The 15,512-nt window shown below is 41.4% G+C and overlaps 1 protein-coding gene across 1 annotated transcript in view; it reads left to right on the forward strand.

Annotated features, from left to right (window-relative positions):
- The first annotated feature begins 14,292 nt into the window (after positions 1 to 14,292).
- Positions 14,293 to 15,512, forward strand: part of Eya4 (EYA transcriptional coactivator and phosphatase 4) — a 253,733-nt gene continuing 252,513 nt past the window's right edge. Inside the window, exon 1 of the mRNA XM_005360934.2 lies at positions 14,293 to 14,886. The gene's annotated coding sequence lies outside the window, so the exon portion shown is untranslated. The remainder of the gene's footprint in view (positions 14,887 to 15,512) is intronic.

A 15,512-nucleotide genomic window follows, 5' to 3' on the forward strand; every position in this document is an offset into this window, starting at 1 on the left:
CCCGCTCCTGGGGTTACTTGAGGACAGTTTCTGGTCAGCCAGCTAAAACATTCTATTTGTTTTTGTGGTCCCTCTGGCCCCGCCTGGTGATTACCTGTAGGACATTGTTTACTCCATCTTGGGTGTGGCAATTTCCCACCTGCCTGGGGGGAATTCCTTGTGCAGCAGCTAGGTAAAGAAGGATTTCCCCAAAGTTGAATAAACGGCATTCGGCTGATCTCCTTTCGAATGACCCAGGTCTCTTGTGTGTTCTTTCAATCTCCAGGCCTTTGCCCTGCTGGCGAACTGTACAGGGGCGCGCTAACTGTACCGAGAGGGTAACACAGAATCGGGTGCTACAGACAACAACAAGGGGCAGCAGAAGCAGACTCATAGCTTTCACTCTGGGCTCCTCCTATAGTGCATCTTCCATTACCAACTCTGGTGCGTGGATCGGGTGGAAAAAACTGGGAGCAGAAAACACAGTTTGATGGTCAAGATACAAAGTGTCATCAGCGATGCATCAAGACTTCCATGCACCCCGCTCTTAGGCTACAGCTTCAAATAGAAGCCATGCTAACCCTTCGGATGGATGATGTTCATGATGAATGATGGAAACTCTTCCAGTTTCTGCTTGCAAGGCTTATCTTTGTAGCTCCAGTTCTAAAAAGAGATGCAAATTCATTTGTTTTGTTTCACATTGGCTGTGCAGAGGATAACGATATGCCTTGGTGGCAGGTATTCTTACGGCATACACACCCCACAGCCATTCTGCTGCTTACGTGCACAGCATCAATATAAGCACCGCAAGTAAGGGGCTATCTAGACCTGGCGCTTCTCTCTGGTCTACGTCAATAAGAAAGAGCACCGCCTTAAAGTAGAACAGAGAATTTTCAAGGTGAGAGGAGTGAAAGCAAATGCTTGTCTGGAGTTCATACAAGACCAGCGATCCACACTCCGAGCTAAGCAAGTGCTGTTGCAGGACCCTTGGGAATATTCTCAATAAGATAATAAAAGTTGGCTAATTTACACTCCAGCTACTCCATGTTTGCTTATTCATTTATATTTTGCTCTGTTGTTAGATAAATAACAATCCATGGCCTGGTGTCGGCAATATATCACTCAGTCTAGTGAAGCTAGATGCTTTGGAATCCCATGGACTTTAATATTGAACTACTTTTGATTTTAATTCTAGGCTGTTAAAATTCTTCTATTGACCACTGTTCAGTCATAGATAGATTTCCGGAAACAAACTTGGGCCATTGTAGTTACTGACAACAGCTAGTCAGGTTGTCTTCTTCTACCGTTTGGAGAGTGAATGCTTCTCTCTGCAGTCACTCCCTGAACAAGCTCAGAGGAATAGTGCATATTGGTCTCGCACTTGGTTCGGGTGCTCACAACTTCCAGTGAACACAGGTGTTCAGTCACAGCCAGGTACAAACTAGAAGGATCTAAAACCACACCATCTGCCTTTACCCTCTGTGGGCTCTCATGCTCACACCTCTCCCAGAAGGACTATTTCAAGATGAACTATACTTTGAAACAAAGTAGAAGGAGGTAAAAATAGGCTGCATCCCAAGCAGAGAAAGCCACAGCATGGAAATGAGGGGTTTGGGGAAATGTTTCCTTGGTTTACTTGATTAACGCTTTGTCACCGAGTAGCATTTTTCTCTGAGGTTCCCTTTCCTAGAGTCTGTCATGTAATTGGTTTAAGTGATACTTTGCTGAAATACATAATAAAGAGAAATTTACCACTAACTGTAAAATTTGCACGTTCGGTCCAATTGTCTTCAAAGTCATCCAAGTGACATCCATCAGTATCTAGCTGGGTTCTTCATGGTGACTGACATCTGAAACCAACAATTGAAGTTAAGAGATGACAGTATTCTGAGCACTAAAGCTAGCACCTATGGAAGCGACTCAGAGACTCCTACTATTTATTGCTACTGGGAGTGTTCTAGGGAGATTAATTTTTTTATTGATTTTTATTGAGCTCTACATTTTTTCTCTGCTCTCCTACCTGCCTCTCCCCTCCCCTTCAGCCCTCCCCCGAAGTCTCTATGCTCCCAATTTACTCAGGAGATCTTGTCTTTTTCTACTTCCCATGTTGATTAGATCTATTGAGTGAGGTAACCCAGACACAGAAAGACAGTTATCAGATGTACTCACTAATAAGTTGTTTTTAAACATAAAGCAAAGAAAACCAGCCCACAAATCACAATCTCAGAGAACTTAGACAACAATGAGGACCCTAAGGGAGATTAATCTTATAGTATTCATGTAGCTCCAGAAGAATATTTTTTGAGCAAAAACATCACCTCTTGCCAAGGCAGCACATTCACAATGGTTTATTCTAGTACAAAATTGAAGGCATCATCAATTTTTAAAAATTGGTATGTATTTCATAACCATCCTAGCTTCTGTCCTTATTATCAGTGTATCATCAATAAAGATTATTACCCAACTAACAGTGAAATAACCGAAAAGTCGAGAATTTTGTGAGTCCAGAATCCTTAAAGTTTATATATGTGTATATATATACACATATATAAAGAAAGGCAGAGAAAGAGAGAGGGAGGGAGAGAGAGAGAGAGAGAGAGAGAGAGAGAGAGAGAGAGAGAGAGAGAGAGATTTCCTTCTTGAGGCTACACCATCCTTTAGATTGAGATATATCACAGCAGGTTTCTTCTGTTTTGGCTTTCTGTAAGGCTGATCTTGAGTTCACTATGTAACCAAAGATGCCCTTGAACTCCTTATTCTCCTGTACCACTGACTTATGTAGTCCTGGGGTAGAGTTAGGGATCCAAATCTAGGGCTTTTTCCCTTAGTCCTACCAATCGAGCCACATTTCCAGTCCGAGAACAATATGCTTATTTTGTGATGTAGAACTTTCAAAACATACCCAGCCAGAATGGTCACAAAACCCAGGAAAGGTGATTTCAAAGAAGCGTGTAAAACTATAATTAGTATCAAACTCTGAGTTTGAATTTAGATTAAGCTTTTTATATATAACAAACATTTGTTGAGTATCTGTTATGTAAGAGGTCCTGAGTTTGTTCAAATGGCTATGAGTCACTGACTCTGGCAAAGGATTCCTTGAAAAGAATGTAACACAGGCATCCTTAGGTATGACTAACTAGACTCAGCACAAACAGCTCCTTTTTCTAGCCCTCCCTTCTTCCAGTCTCCCTTCTGACAGACAAGGGAGCGTTTCCCCAACTCTTCTTTCTCTTGATGGGCACATATAAGACAAATTACCGGGACAAAACAGAATTTACTTAGCTTTGCTGCAACTTATTAACAAACTTTGTACAATGATGGAACATACTGTGTTATCTCTCATTACTAACAGTGAAGGTACTGGACGTCTGGTAGATTTCCAACATAATTTTGAATTTCTCAAAAAGTTTTTTAGACAACAACTTTAAGTCTTCAGGGCAGTGATGAATTCTAGTTTTGTTTTATATAAGCAAAAAAAAGTATGTATTTTATACAAAATGATTGGTAAGATTTTTAATCATTGAAATACTGTTTTATAGGAAAAATATTCATATTGTACCTTTGTTTTTATTTCCCATTTGCTTTGAATGCTAAATTATTTCTCTCTCATCCCTTATATTTTGAATAATAAGACTGAAGATTTTCTTTAGAGGATGGTGTTTACTGGCATTCACTTGGAAAACAGAATAGTCCAAATACTAGAAAACAGAATCATATAAGTAACATTTCATAGTTTAGAGTCAGTGTACTGCACAGAGGAGACATATGTAATCTTACTGAAGATAATACAGAGGGAGAATTGTTTTACAGCTAACCCTTTAGATGGCAAGTTAATTCATTTTGTAAAATAGCAAGTAAATGTCCAGAAAAAATGCTTAAGGCTGGTAGTATGCAAGGCTCTATGGAAGTGAATTTCAATAACAGAAAGTAGAGATAATACTTTGGGGTGATGACTTGTTTCATTCATTCATTTATTTAATCTGGGATTTTTATTTTGATTTTTAAATTAACATACAAAGCATTAGATTTCATTATAGTACTTTTAGATGCATAGGGTTTTTTTGTTAATTTTTCTTTTCACTCTTTTTTCATATCTTCATGTCACTCTTGATGGTGACTTCTAAACTGCAGGCACATGGGTGCATGTGTGTATGCATGTTGTATGCGTGTGTGTGTATGCACGTGCATTTATGTGCAGGTGTGTGTGCATGTTGTATGCATGTGTGTATGCATGTTGTATGCGTGTGTCTGTATGCACGTGCATTTATGTGCAGGTGTGTGTGTATGTATGGGTTTATGTGTGTATATGCATGTTGCAGCAGTAGGGTGGGGTGTCTATGTGCCTTTGGAGATCAAAGGACAACCTTGACTCTCATTCCTTAGCCACCATCTACCTTCATTTGCGACTGTGTCTCTCATTGGCCAGGAACTCACCAACAAGTAGCCTGGCCTGAAAATGATCCCCATCCTTCAGGCCCCATTCCTGTCTCTGCCTCTTGACCACTTGCATCACAAGGGCCTATCTCCACATCGGGATTTTCTCTGTGTGTGGTTTCAGGAGATTCAACTCAGGTTCTTGTAATCACAAGAGAAACACTTCTATTGACTGAACTATCTCTCTAACATTGTAACTACATTTTTTTTGCCCAAATGTTAGTGAGACTATCATGAAATATTTATATTTCACATTCTTTATAAGTTTATCATATGCTATTTATATATTGTTATTCATGTTATAGTCTTCATATGTTTAGAAATGCATTGTTAATGTGAGCAATGGTTGTCCCGTCCTTGTTCAAAATTACAGTTCACTTTGCAATGAGATTACAGCTTCTATGACCATACTAGGTCTCCATAGCAAGTTTTGGGCCAGGAGGGACTTGTTGAAAGATTTTTCTCAAAAAACAAACAAAACAACTACCAACAAGATAAAAAAGGTATGAACTTCTCATATGTTCATTATTTGCTAGTTTTCCTTTGAAAATTTATTTTATAGAAATAAGGATTATTACCAGATTGAGTACTCAGGATTTAAGAGATCTTAGTGGCATATACATAGGTAATATGTTGTCTTTCATGTTTGATCAAAAATGTCACTAAATTATGTTCATAGACATATTAGAAAGAAGGATTTAACTGTGAATTGATATTACATATCTAGACCAAGGACAACTATGGGAAGCTGTTTCTATGATGTGAGAACACATTTCATGAGCAAGCAGGATTAAATTGGGGTAGAGGAGGAAAGGGAAGAGTAGAGATAGGAACATGGTAAGGGATAAATAACATTAAAGACTTTTTAAAAGTCATATAGAAACAATATTATAGACGCTCCCTCCATGTATATAAACAATGAAACTGGAACTACCCTATAATGGGGCAACAATGCCCCTATTAGATACAAGAAGCCAACAAATAAAAAAGTTCAGTGCCAGGTATGGGTTACTTCTTTTGGAGTTATTAGCCAGTATGGCCCCATAGATCTCTAAACAGCATTAATTTTGATGACACTCCAGAACTTGATGGTAACACCCTATTGCCAAAGATGTTATGTATGTCAGTCATAGAATATGGAGAAATTAAGTTGATACTGCCCTGGAAGCTTCATCGCTTTCATAGTGCTGGAGGGGCTTCGCATACTACCAGAGGAGAAAAGTAGCCATTAGTCTTACTGAGTTTAGATTCTGTGGTCTACAATAATGAGGCCCTGCCAAAGACATGCCCACTGATGTCTGGTACAATAGTGCTACAAACATTGTAGTAATAACTAACTACATCCTGATTGGATTTAAGTCCCACTCCACAAGATGAAGCTCATACCTGGCACTGTTATCAGGTAAGGGACTCATGGCTAAATTGGTCATAGGCCCCTAGCAGAGGAAAAACTATAATTATTGTGCCAAATGGACATAGAATTAGTCTGACTTTTATTGACTTACCATTATACTTATAGATTAATGTACCTCTCAAATCTCACGAGAGTGGTTTCTTTTTTAAGTAGATGGCAATGAACACAAGACCCACAACTGACCAAGGCAAAGAAGAAACTTCAGGATCTTCTCCACCTGTAAACAGAACCTCCATACTGCACCCTCTCAAGGCTCAGAGATCACCATGGGAGAGAGGACATACAGAATGTAAGAGCTATGAATACCATTGGTTAATAAAGAAACCATTTTAGGCATACACAGGGCAGAATATAAGTAGGCAGGAAAAACTAAACTGAATGCTTAAAGAAAGAAGGTGGAGTCAGTGAAAAGTCCTGTAGCCTCATCAGAGACAGAGGTCAAACCTTGCTAATAAGCCACAGCCACATGGCAATACACAAATTAATAGAAATTGGTTAAATTAAGATCTAAAAGTTATCCAATAAGAAGCTGGAGCTAATGGACCAAGCAGTGATTTAATTAATACAGTTTCTGTGTGGTTATTTTGGGGCTGAGCAGCTGGGAACAAACAAGCAGTCTCCTGCTACACCCAAGCACTATGCATATTATACCTCAGTAACTTCACACCCTGTGGGATGAGTTGTTGGAGGGAGGAGCTACTTATTAGTCCTGGCCACGTAGAACTGCTTGGCCCATTAGCTCTAGCTTCTTATTGGCTAACTCTTACATCTTAATTTAACCCATTTCTATTAATCTGCATATTGCCACATGGCAGTGGCTTACCAGCAAAGGTTCAGCATGTCTGTTCTGACTCTGACGGCTCCACGGTGTCTCTCCAACTCTGCCTTCTTCCTCCCAGCATTCAGTTCTGTCTTCCCTGCCTACTTAAGTTTTGCCCTATCAACAGGTCAAGTCAGTTTCTTTATTCATTAATGGTAATGACAGCACACAGAGGGGACTCCCACATCAATGAGTTGAGAGACCTGTATCTTGCTTCCATTTCCTCCACAATGCATGAGCAATCATTCCTTGGCAACTGAATATTTATATCTAGAAAAGGAAAAGTTTGAGTATAATTATAACTAAAGCTCGCTGCAGGTTTATAAGTATGATATATATATATATATATATATATATATATATATATATATATATATATCCCTTTTGGAGATTTCTGACAAATATAAAATAAACAAGCTATAGAAAGAACAGAAGGAATTACTTTATAAAAATTATTGATCTATGTTAAGATATTATACAATGTTCTTACAATCCTTGTCCTAAATTTACTTGGGAGAACTTTGCCCTAATTTTTGTTAATAATCATTCAAAACAGTGTGAATACTTTGAAAACCTATTTATTTATGGGAAGTTTACATGGGGGGATGCTTAACTAGATAGCAAAATAGGAGGTGGGAGAAGAAAAGGTCTTAGTGGAGCAGAGATAAAGGCAGGGGAAACATCACAGCATCCTATTCGTGCCATTTGGGAAGTAGATACCCAATGTGCTTCCTTCCAACATAGATGCCTTATCAGTAAGTCACAATAAGAAACTTGAGTTGTTGTCTGATTTTCAGTGCCTTCAAGAGACAAGTAGCTCATAATTCTTATAATGTTAAGACTAGTCCATAAAAAATACACTGTGTAATTCAGTACACTCATCGTATAAAGTATATATGGTAATTCATTCCAGTAGAATATTCTTACTATGAGATTTTTCTCTTCTCTTCTCTCCTCTCCTCCCTTCCCCTCCCTTTCTCTCCTCTCTTCTCTACTCCTTTCATCCTTTTCCTTCTTCTTTCTGTTCCCTTCCCTTCCACTCCCTTCCTCTCCTCTCGCCTCCATTTTTTGGCTTCTGCTCTCTTCCTCCATCTCTTTCTTTTGGGTGACCCTCTAATATACGCAAATATATTTCGAAGATGCATGGGCAATATGAAAAGTTTCAGAACAGTATGAACTGTGCCTCCCAATATAGCCATTGTTTCAGAGAATGTCTAGGTTTCTTCGAAAGTTACCTCTTGGAGATAGAATTGCTCAACACAAGCAGAACACTTTATTTCTGATAGTGCAGAGAAGTTGGTTTATCTGTTTGTTTTTTCAAGTGCAATACAAAAAAGAGAAGTTGTTTGGACTTAGAGGCCATATCAAATTACCCAGAAGCCTGTACTATAGCTGGCAGTTCCCAAACCAATTACCTACCCAAGATGAGGCTCTTTGAGATTCTGTATCCTTTGTTCTCTTTCAAGACAGGGTTTCTCTGTAGCTTTGGTGCCTGTCCAGGAACTAGCTCTTGTAGACCAGGCTGGCCTTGAACTCCCAGAGATCCGCCTGCCTCTGCCTCCCGAGTGCTGGGATTAAAGGCGTGCACCACCACCGCCCTGGCAAATGGGACAATATTTAAAAGGTATCTATTGGATACAAGGCCTTGTGCAAGAAAGAGAAATGAGATAAAAGATCAAGGTTCTAGTTTGCTGCACGAGCTCTGAGCAGTTGTCAGGGTTGGGAAGGACACTGGAGTTACCTTAAAGAGGCTTTGGAGCTAGAGGGGATTTATAGTAGAGAGGATAACCAAGCTACACCTGCAGAAAGGAAAACCTCACATCTCTTAAGAGATTGATCAACAAAGGTGATATAGATGAAGAAATGAATAGGTTGTTGTTGATGATCAAGGGGTGCATTTCCAGCGTGAAGGTGAAATAAAAATTAGATATACAAGAGGCTTAGTTTTCTTTTCCTTTCTTCCTTTCCTGCTTTTCTCCCTCTCTGTCTTGACTTCTTCTCTTCCTCCTCTCTCCTCTCTTCTTCCCTCCATGCCACTCACCTCCTTTGAAGAAGGTTGTGATGAAAAAAAAAGTTTAAAGAGAACAGGTGAAATCATTTAAAAGTATGTTGCGGAAAATGCTGAAAATGTATATTTAAAATGGAAAACTTTGAACAAAAAATTGTTTCTATGGTTTTTGCCATTAAATAAAGTAGAAGGGACATTATAAAACTTTTGTTACAATTTTTAATAGTATTGTATCATAACAATTTCATTTTTAAAGCACTCCTTATTATGACACAGTTAAAATTAACAGTTCTCCAAACCTTGATTTTTTTTTGGATACTTGATATGTGGATACTGGAGTCATCAATGCACTGTTTTAAATATTGTTAAAATCAAGTTTGCAGCTGAGAACCAAATGTAGTAGATCTTTTTTCTTGGGATTTCCAGCACCGCAATAATGACATAGAGACTTACTATTAATTTTGAATGCTTAGGCTTGTTCACAATTAGTTCTTATAACTTAAATTAATGCATGTATATTAATCTACATTCTGCCACATGGTTTTTTACCTCTCCTTCATTCTGTACATCTGACTTGTTCTGTGTCTTACTGGCAACTCCCCACCTCTCTTCTTCCCAGAGTTCCTTTCTCTTCTCAGAAATCCTGCCTAACCTTTACTGTCTAGCTATTGGCCATTCAGCTTTTTATTAAACCAATCACAGCAATAAATCTTTACAGTGTACAAATATCCCGCAATAGAATTCCTCTTCCACTAACTATTGTTGGATTGTATATTTAGAGCCTTTTAGATGCAATCATGGGATACTTTATGAGCAGATAAAGTAAAGATTAAAAACAAGAGTTGTATAGAAAAGATAGTAGCAAGGTACAATGGTGCATATTTTGAATCATAACATGTGGAAAGTGAAGGCATGTTCAGACATCTAAAGCCAGTCTGGTCTGCATAAGACCCTGTCTCAAGGAGGAGGAGGAGAAGGAATTTAATTAGACCTTTGTCTTACTTTGAAATGCAGGTTATTATGAACCAAAGAAATCAAAAGGATAGCAAAGTCCCATTGTTCATATTTTAACCTTTTGACTGTTCACATTTGCACATGTCTTTGAAAGAGTAGAGAAATGAGGGTTGCTATGATGTGCCAAGAAAAACACTGTGTGATATACAAACAGAGAAACAAATTCTATATGTGTTACATGTTAAAAGGAGCATAAATCCATGGGCGAATAAAGTAAACCCAAAGACAGTACCACAGAAGAAAAGGAGGACTCCTTCAGGGTGACTAACAAGGTCATACCTAGGATACAATCATGAGGTATCTCCAAAAAGAAGGGCCATCTATGAATTTGGAAATAAGGCAGAGAGAACCCATAGAAACGCTTAAGAGTTTGAGAAGGCTAAACTGGAATAAGATTTTAAAAGCCTGCTATTTGTTTAACGTGGGTAACAGATGACTAAAAGTGGGTATGCTGTCTGTTTATAAACATCTGAAGGCTTGTTGTAAACATGGAAGCTGGAGCAGGGTTGCATACTGTGATACTGAAAGGATTTAACTTGAGAGAAGAATTCAAAAGAGAATTGAAAAGGAAATATACTGACGTTCTCTCTTCCAGAAATTCCTTTACTTTAGACGCTGCCAGGACGGAGAAGGTTTCATGAAAGCCCAGGAGAGGGTGGCCCTGCTAACTTCATTTCTTCAGTGTCATGAACTAGTAGAAACCTGAAAGTTTGATCGGTCTGCACAAAATTAGGTGGTGTTTATTTGTTGATTTTAGACAGTCAGCAGCGTGGAACTTCAGAGTCCTGTTTCTCCTCGTTTGCTCTTAGAGTATCTCATTGGTAGACCGTGGTAGACCTTGTTCCTATTGAGGCTGGCCTTTAAAACTTCATTCTTACAAAGCTCAAAGGATTTGGCTTAGGAGCTAAGGGGAAACAATTGAACGACTGTAGTTTTCAAGGCCTGGGTGTGCTTCCAGCTGGAGTTCAAAGGTAGGCTGCCAGGGTGCTCAGGAGGTTTGCCGGGGAATGATTTCTCCAAATATCCAACCCTCTGTTTTCTTTCCTTTTGGGAAGCAGTGCGGCATGGTGGTGTGTTATTTTACTTTTGAGCCTACAAATCTGTTCTTCCTAAAATGATGGTATTATTTTCCCCTTAACGTTTCTTTCCAAGGAAATTAAGATAAAGATTGTGTTTGGGATTTTGCGCTCTGAGAGTGTTTTGTTGGTCTAATTTGACTTATACAAAACTGCATGCCAAAGAATGCCATACACAACTGAAAAATAAACACCAAATGCTAACTGTGGCTGGGTCCAAACCCAGAGGCACAGAGCGCAGAAACAGCTTTATAAGTGAATATTATGTTCCCACTGTTGGTTCTAGCCTGTTCTCCTAGTATCTTTTTCTGAACATTTACGGATGCTCTAATGCTGTGGAGAACCTGCTAGTGTTTTTGGACATCTTCCTGAATTCAGCAGCAGGTGTCCCCTGACTTTTTGAAGTTCCCTATGTTTTTTTTTTTTTCAGGTTCTTTGGGTGTCTCCCATCTTCTGCTCTTCCGGCCTTCCTTTTTCCTTCTAAAACTTGGATAATCTGACAAGCTGGGACAGTCAGTAGTTCTAGCATGGTGCTACCAGGCCTCAGCTGAAGAGAGAAAGGGGGAAGAAACGAGAAGAGGACGAGTGGATTTTTTAGGAGAGCTCTGCTTTTGAACGATGCATTTATAAATTGTATTTTCCCCCAAGAAAATTAGCAATAAAACCCCTGAAAGATTCCAATTAAAAAAAAAAACCCTTCAGCTTTAGAGACCTCAAATATACTTTAAGAAAGAAGCTCAATAATGGACTAAGGATCAATATCTAAAGTAACCTGTAAGGCTGGGGAGTAGACTCGGCAGGCAGATGTACTTACTGCCAAGCCTAAAGACCTGAGTTCAATCCCTGGGTCTGACAGCATGGACAGGAGAACTGAATCCAGCAAGTTTTTCTTTCCTTTTTATATACATGCCTTGATACTCGCTCCCCCCACCCGCCCACATGCACAATAAACAAATTAAATTTGAAAATTAAAAAAGAAAGAAATCCTGAAATTAACTAGACCTCTTTTAACATTTCTCTCCAGTTGTAGAAAGAGAATGTTTTTTAAAAACTATAATTTGGGAAAGCTGGGATTGGGAGCACCTGGAATTATAATGCTTTAAACCGTTGTTTATTAAAACACTGAGATATTTGTAGATGGTGTGGGGAAAAACTACCATTTCCACAATATGAGCTCATTTATAGGTTGTCTTCTATTCTTTGATTTCTATTTATAGTGAAAATAAAAGATTTCCTTTTCAAATAAACTTTTTAATGAAAGTAGATTTAAAATAATAAACACATACCTACAACCATATTATGTTTAAATACAGACCCACTACCATATTCTAGGTGATATGTCCATAATTATAAAAGTTGTTTGACAGTTTCTGGAAAGGGCTTCGTTTGAACAAAGAGCATGCACATTGTTTGCCTAGGCAAACATGATTCCTGTTCAGTCTCTCTCAAATGTAGACTGAACACAAAGAACTTTAACTACATCTATGCAGTATATGAATAGTTAAGTACTATTATTAAAAAGCCAAATACAAAACTAAATAATTAATATTTTCAAATAATTCTGAGGTCTCAGAGGAACAACTGAATTTATATATATATATATATGATATTATGAGGAACCAAAGTAACCTTGACTGCAAGGTCAGTATGCTGAAAAGATTCTTTTAGAAGAGATCAAGGAAGCACACAGCCTTTTTAATTCTTTTCAGTGATTTTCTAAACCATCAGAGTTTGATTATGAACCTCCCCATCTTTTAAAGAGATAAAACCAACACACAAAGTTTTGTACTAAAAAGAAACGGGGCCTTTGTGACTTGTGCGGAGCATGCTAAATAGAGCACCCGCTTTAGTTCTGACTCATTTGCTGTATTCCTGGAGGATTCCAACTCTCGGATGGACTCGCTGTTATGGTTTCTCTCTTGGGCTGCCACATCCATGCTGTGCTAAAAAGAATGACTGCTTTTCTCACAACCACAGTTACTGAAGGCATCAGAGGCCAACAGTATAGATTCACCTTTGTCAACCCCAAAGATCAACAACAAACCGCTGTGAGCTATGCATTGGAGACAATAAAAGAAATGAAGCATTCTGGGTGCTATTGTCCCATGAATGTACAGTGACTGGTGCTTCTCTTCAAACCAGGACTGGGCTCTGGCTCCTGCTTCCCAGGCCTCCATGCCACCACCAGAAACCCTCCTACCCAGCTAAGCAGAAGAGGGGGAAGTTTGCATGGCAGTGCTCCAGCTTTTGGAAACAGATCTGTGGAAGAAACAACCAATAAGCAAGATGAGGGAAAGAAGTACTTTTATCAGCTTGAACCGAAAGCTGCATCTTTCCCATCGCCTCTTAATCATCGTGGACAATACCCCGCCCATTAAAAATGACATTCAGGACGAATTTTCCTTTTGAACTCTGACAAGGCTCCTATTAGAAACACACAACCAAGCTCCAATGGAGGATGAAACCTGTTTCTGAAAAAAAGTTCGGAATATAATTTAGTTGACAACACTATTAAAAACTACACGTCTCCAAAGGGGAGTGATTTTTCATCTCTGAGGCCGCATCTAAGGCAGAATAGGGGTTTACTCTTGAATCGTGAGCTTTGTTGCTAGAGATCACTTGGTTTGTCCTTGGGGAAATCATTTCCATTTCTTTGGGCTCTGGTTATCTTTTACACAGGCTTAATAGTTAGTGGGAAAATTAATTAAACTAACACACTTGAGCCCTAAGTGGCCAGTACAACGAGTGACAATAAACTCAAAATGAGTCAACAGGCATTGTCAAAGTCAGAGGACAGGTGATGCTGAAACAGACAATGGATTTTAGGAAAAGGTGTTATTATATGGGGGTGATACTTGGGGACATTTTTGCTTTGGTCCAAGAGTGTGATAGTTAGATGTAGTCGTGTAAAATGAAATTCTGTGTAGGCACATAAGGCATTTGCAGAAGGGATAGGCTCGAAATGTCATTTCTGCAACGTGCTGGGAGCAACTCACTTCCCTGACTGGCATGGGAAGTCAAGTCCTTGCTGTCTGACCTTTGAGTGCCCAGGAGGGATGCCTATAGCTGCTGCACCCAGCACTGGAAGGGGCCCAGGCACTTCCCGGGGCTGTTTCTCTGCTCAGTACTAACTCCTTGATCGCCCACATCTCCACCGAAAAAGCTATTTCCTCAGCCCAGAGAAAGCTCCCGAGGCTGGTGTAGGTTGGTGCTTAACTTTGTTGCAATTAGGCAGAGTCCCTTTTGCCTCCTCTGTTGGGGTAAGTGGCAAGGAGTCCGTAGCTCGCACCGGGGACAGGGTAACTAGAGAGCTATAGCTAAGTCAGGAGACCGCAGCCTAGAAGAAGCAGGTGGGGACTGGGTAGCGCAGTGGCGGGACAGCAGTCCCTTCAGTCCTGAGGCCTTAGCGGCCTGCGCCAGGCAGGGTGGGGGCGGGGTGGGGCGGCGCAGAGGGCGCGGAGATTACCGCGGCGCCACCAGAGACGCGCAAGGCCCGGGAGCCTCGGCGGTCCCCACGCGAGACCGCAAAAAAACGATGACAACAGGCACTTCTCCGAGATCGAATAAAAAGGAAAGGCTTCTGAGCCCGCCACGGTCCTCTGCCCTTCCGGCTGCCTGCCGCGAGGCCCCCAGCGGCCACCCTACCCAAAAGTCGCCGGTGGCGACGTGCCCCCGCCTCTAGGCTCCAGCTCCGCGCGCAAGAGAGAGGCGGCCCGCGGCGCGGCTCACTCTTCGGCGGCTCCCGGCTTGCGCGCAAAACTTCCACCCGGACGGCGCCCGGCAGCAGTTGCCTTAGAGAAGGGACCAGGCTGCGGGGACCTGCGGAGGGACGCCCGGCGCGCGCGCTTTCTCTTTTCTTCTGCCTTCCCCACCGCTCGGCTGCCGGGACTTTTGGCTCCTCTCCTTTCCTCCTCCCCCCTCGCAGCCGGCTCCCCCACCCCGCCCTGTTTCTCCCCCACTTGTGTAAGCTATTTGTTGGGGGTGGCCGAAAGGGATGTCCTGTTTTCACCAGAGACACAGCGCGAAGGGAAAACTTCGACACTGGAAGGAACGAGAGTAAATACCCAGATCGGACCGGCGGATTACGGGCTAGGACAGACAATTGAACTTCAGGAGCCCAAGGCGGTCCAGGCCGCCAGAGGTGAGTACCCACTCTTCAAATAACCCGGTTTCTGGAACTAAAGGGGTTCAAGATTTGGAAGGTCCCCAAACTGTCCTCTGGAAAGTGTGACCGACTTTGTAATACGTTTGGGGATTCGGGGATGGAAGACGCGCGTCGAGAGAACGTGTGAGGCTTAGATTCTCCCCGGTGACCTAAAACCGGTCTCCCACGGCCAGGGCCGCTAGCACCTCAGAGGTGCGTTCTACTCAGAGGGACCCTCAATGACCCATAGGTCCCCAATAACCACTTTTCTCTGCCGCTGGGAGTCTGCGCAGCGGGCCCGGGACCCGGATAATCCTCGCAGCGTCTAGGGTGCAGACCGTACCTGACTGCACCCCGCCCCCGTTTCTCCCAGGCGCCTGCACGAACATCTCCCCTGTGACATTTAGTATTTTGTGATGACCGGCTACACCGAGCAAGGGTGCTACCCCAGTGTCTCCTGGAGGGCCAAGGGCGCCTGGGTGTGCGTGTAGCCGGGCGCGCGTGTACTCCGGGCCCGAGCTCTGATCGCCAGGTACCGGTCACCGTCTAAACAGCGGCAATCGCAAGCTAATAGTTTTTATGTGGCGTGGACGAATGTCTCCTGTAGTGTGCCAGGGTCTGTG

Source organism: Microtus ochrogaster, linkage group LG4 (assembly GCF_000317375.1).
Source record: "Microtus ochrogaster isolate Prairie Vole_2 linkage group LG4, MicOch1.0, whole genome shotgun sequence".
In the NCBI taxonomy this organism is placed as follows: domain Eukaryota; kingdom Metazoa; phylum Chordata; class Mammalia; order Rodentia; family Cricetidae; genus Microtus; species Microtus ochrogaster.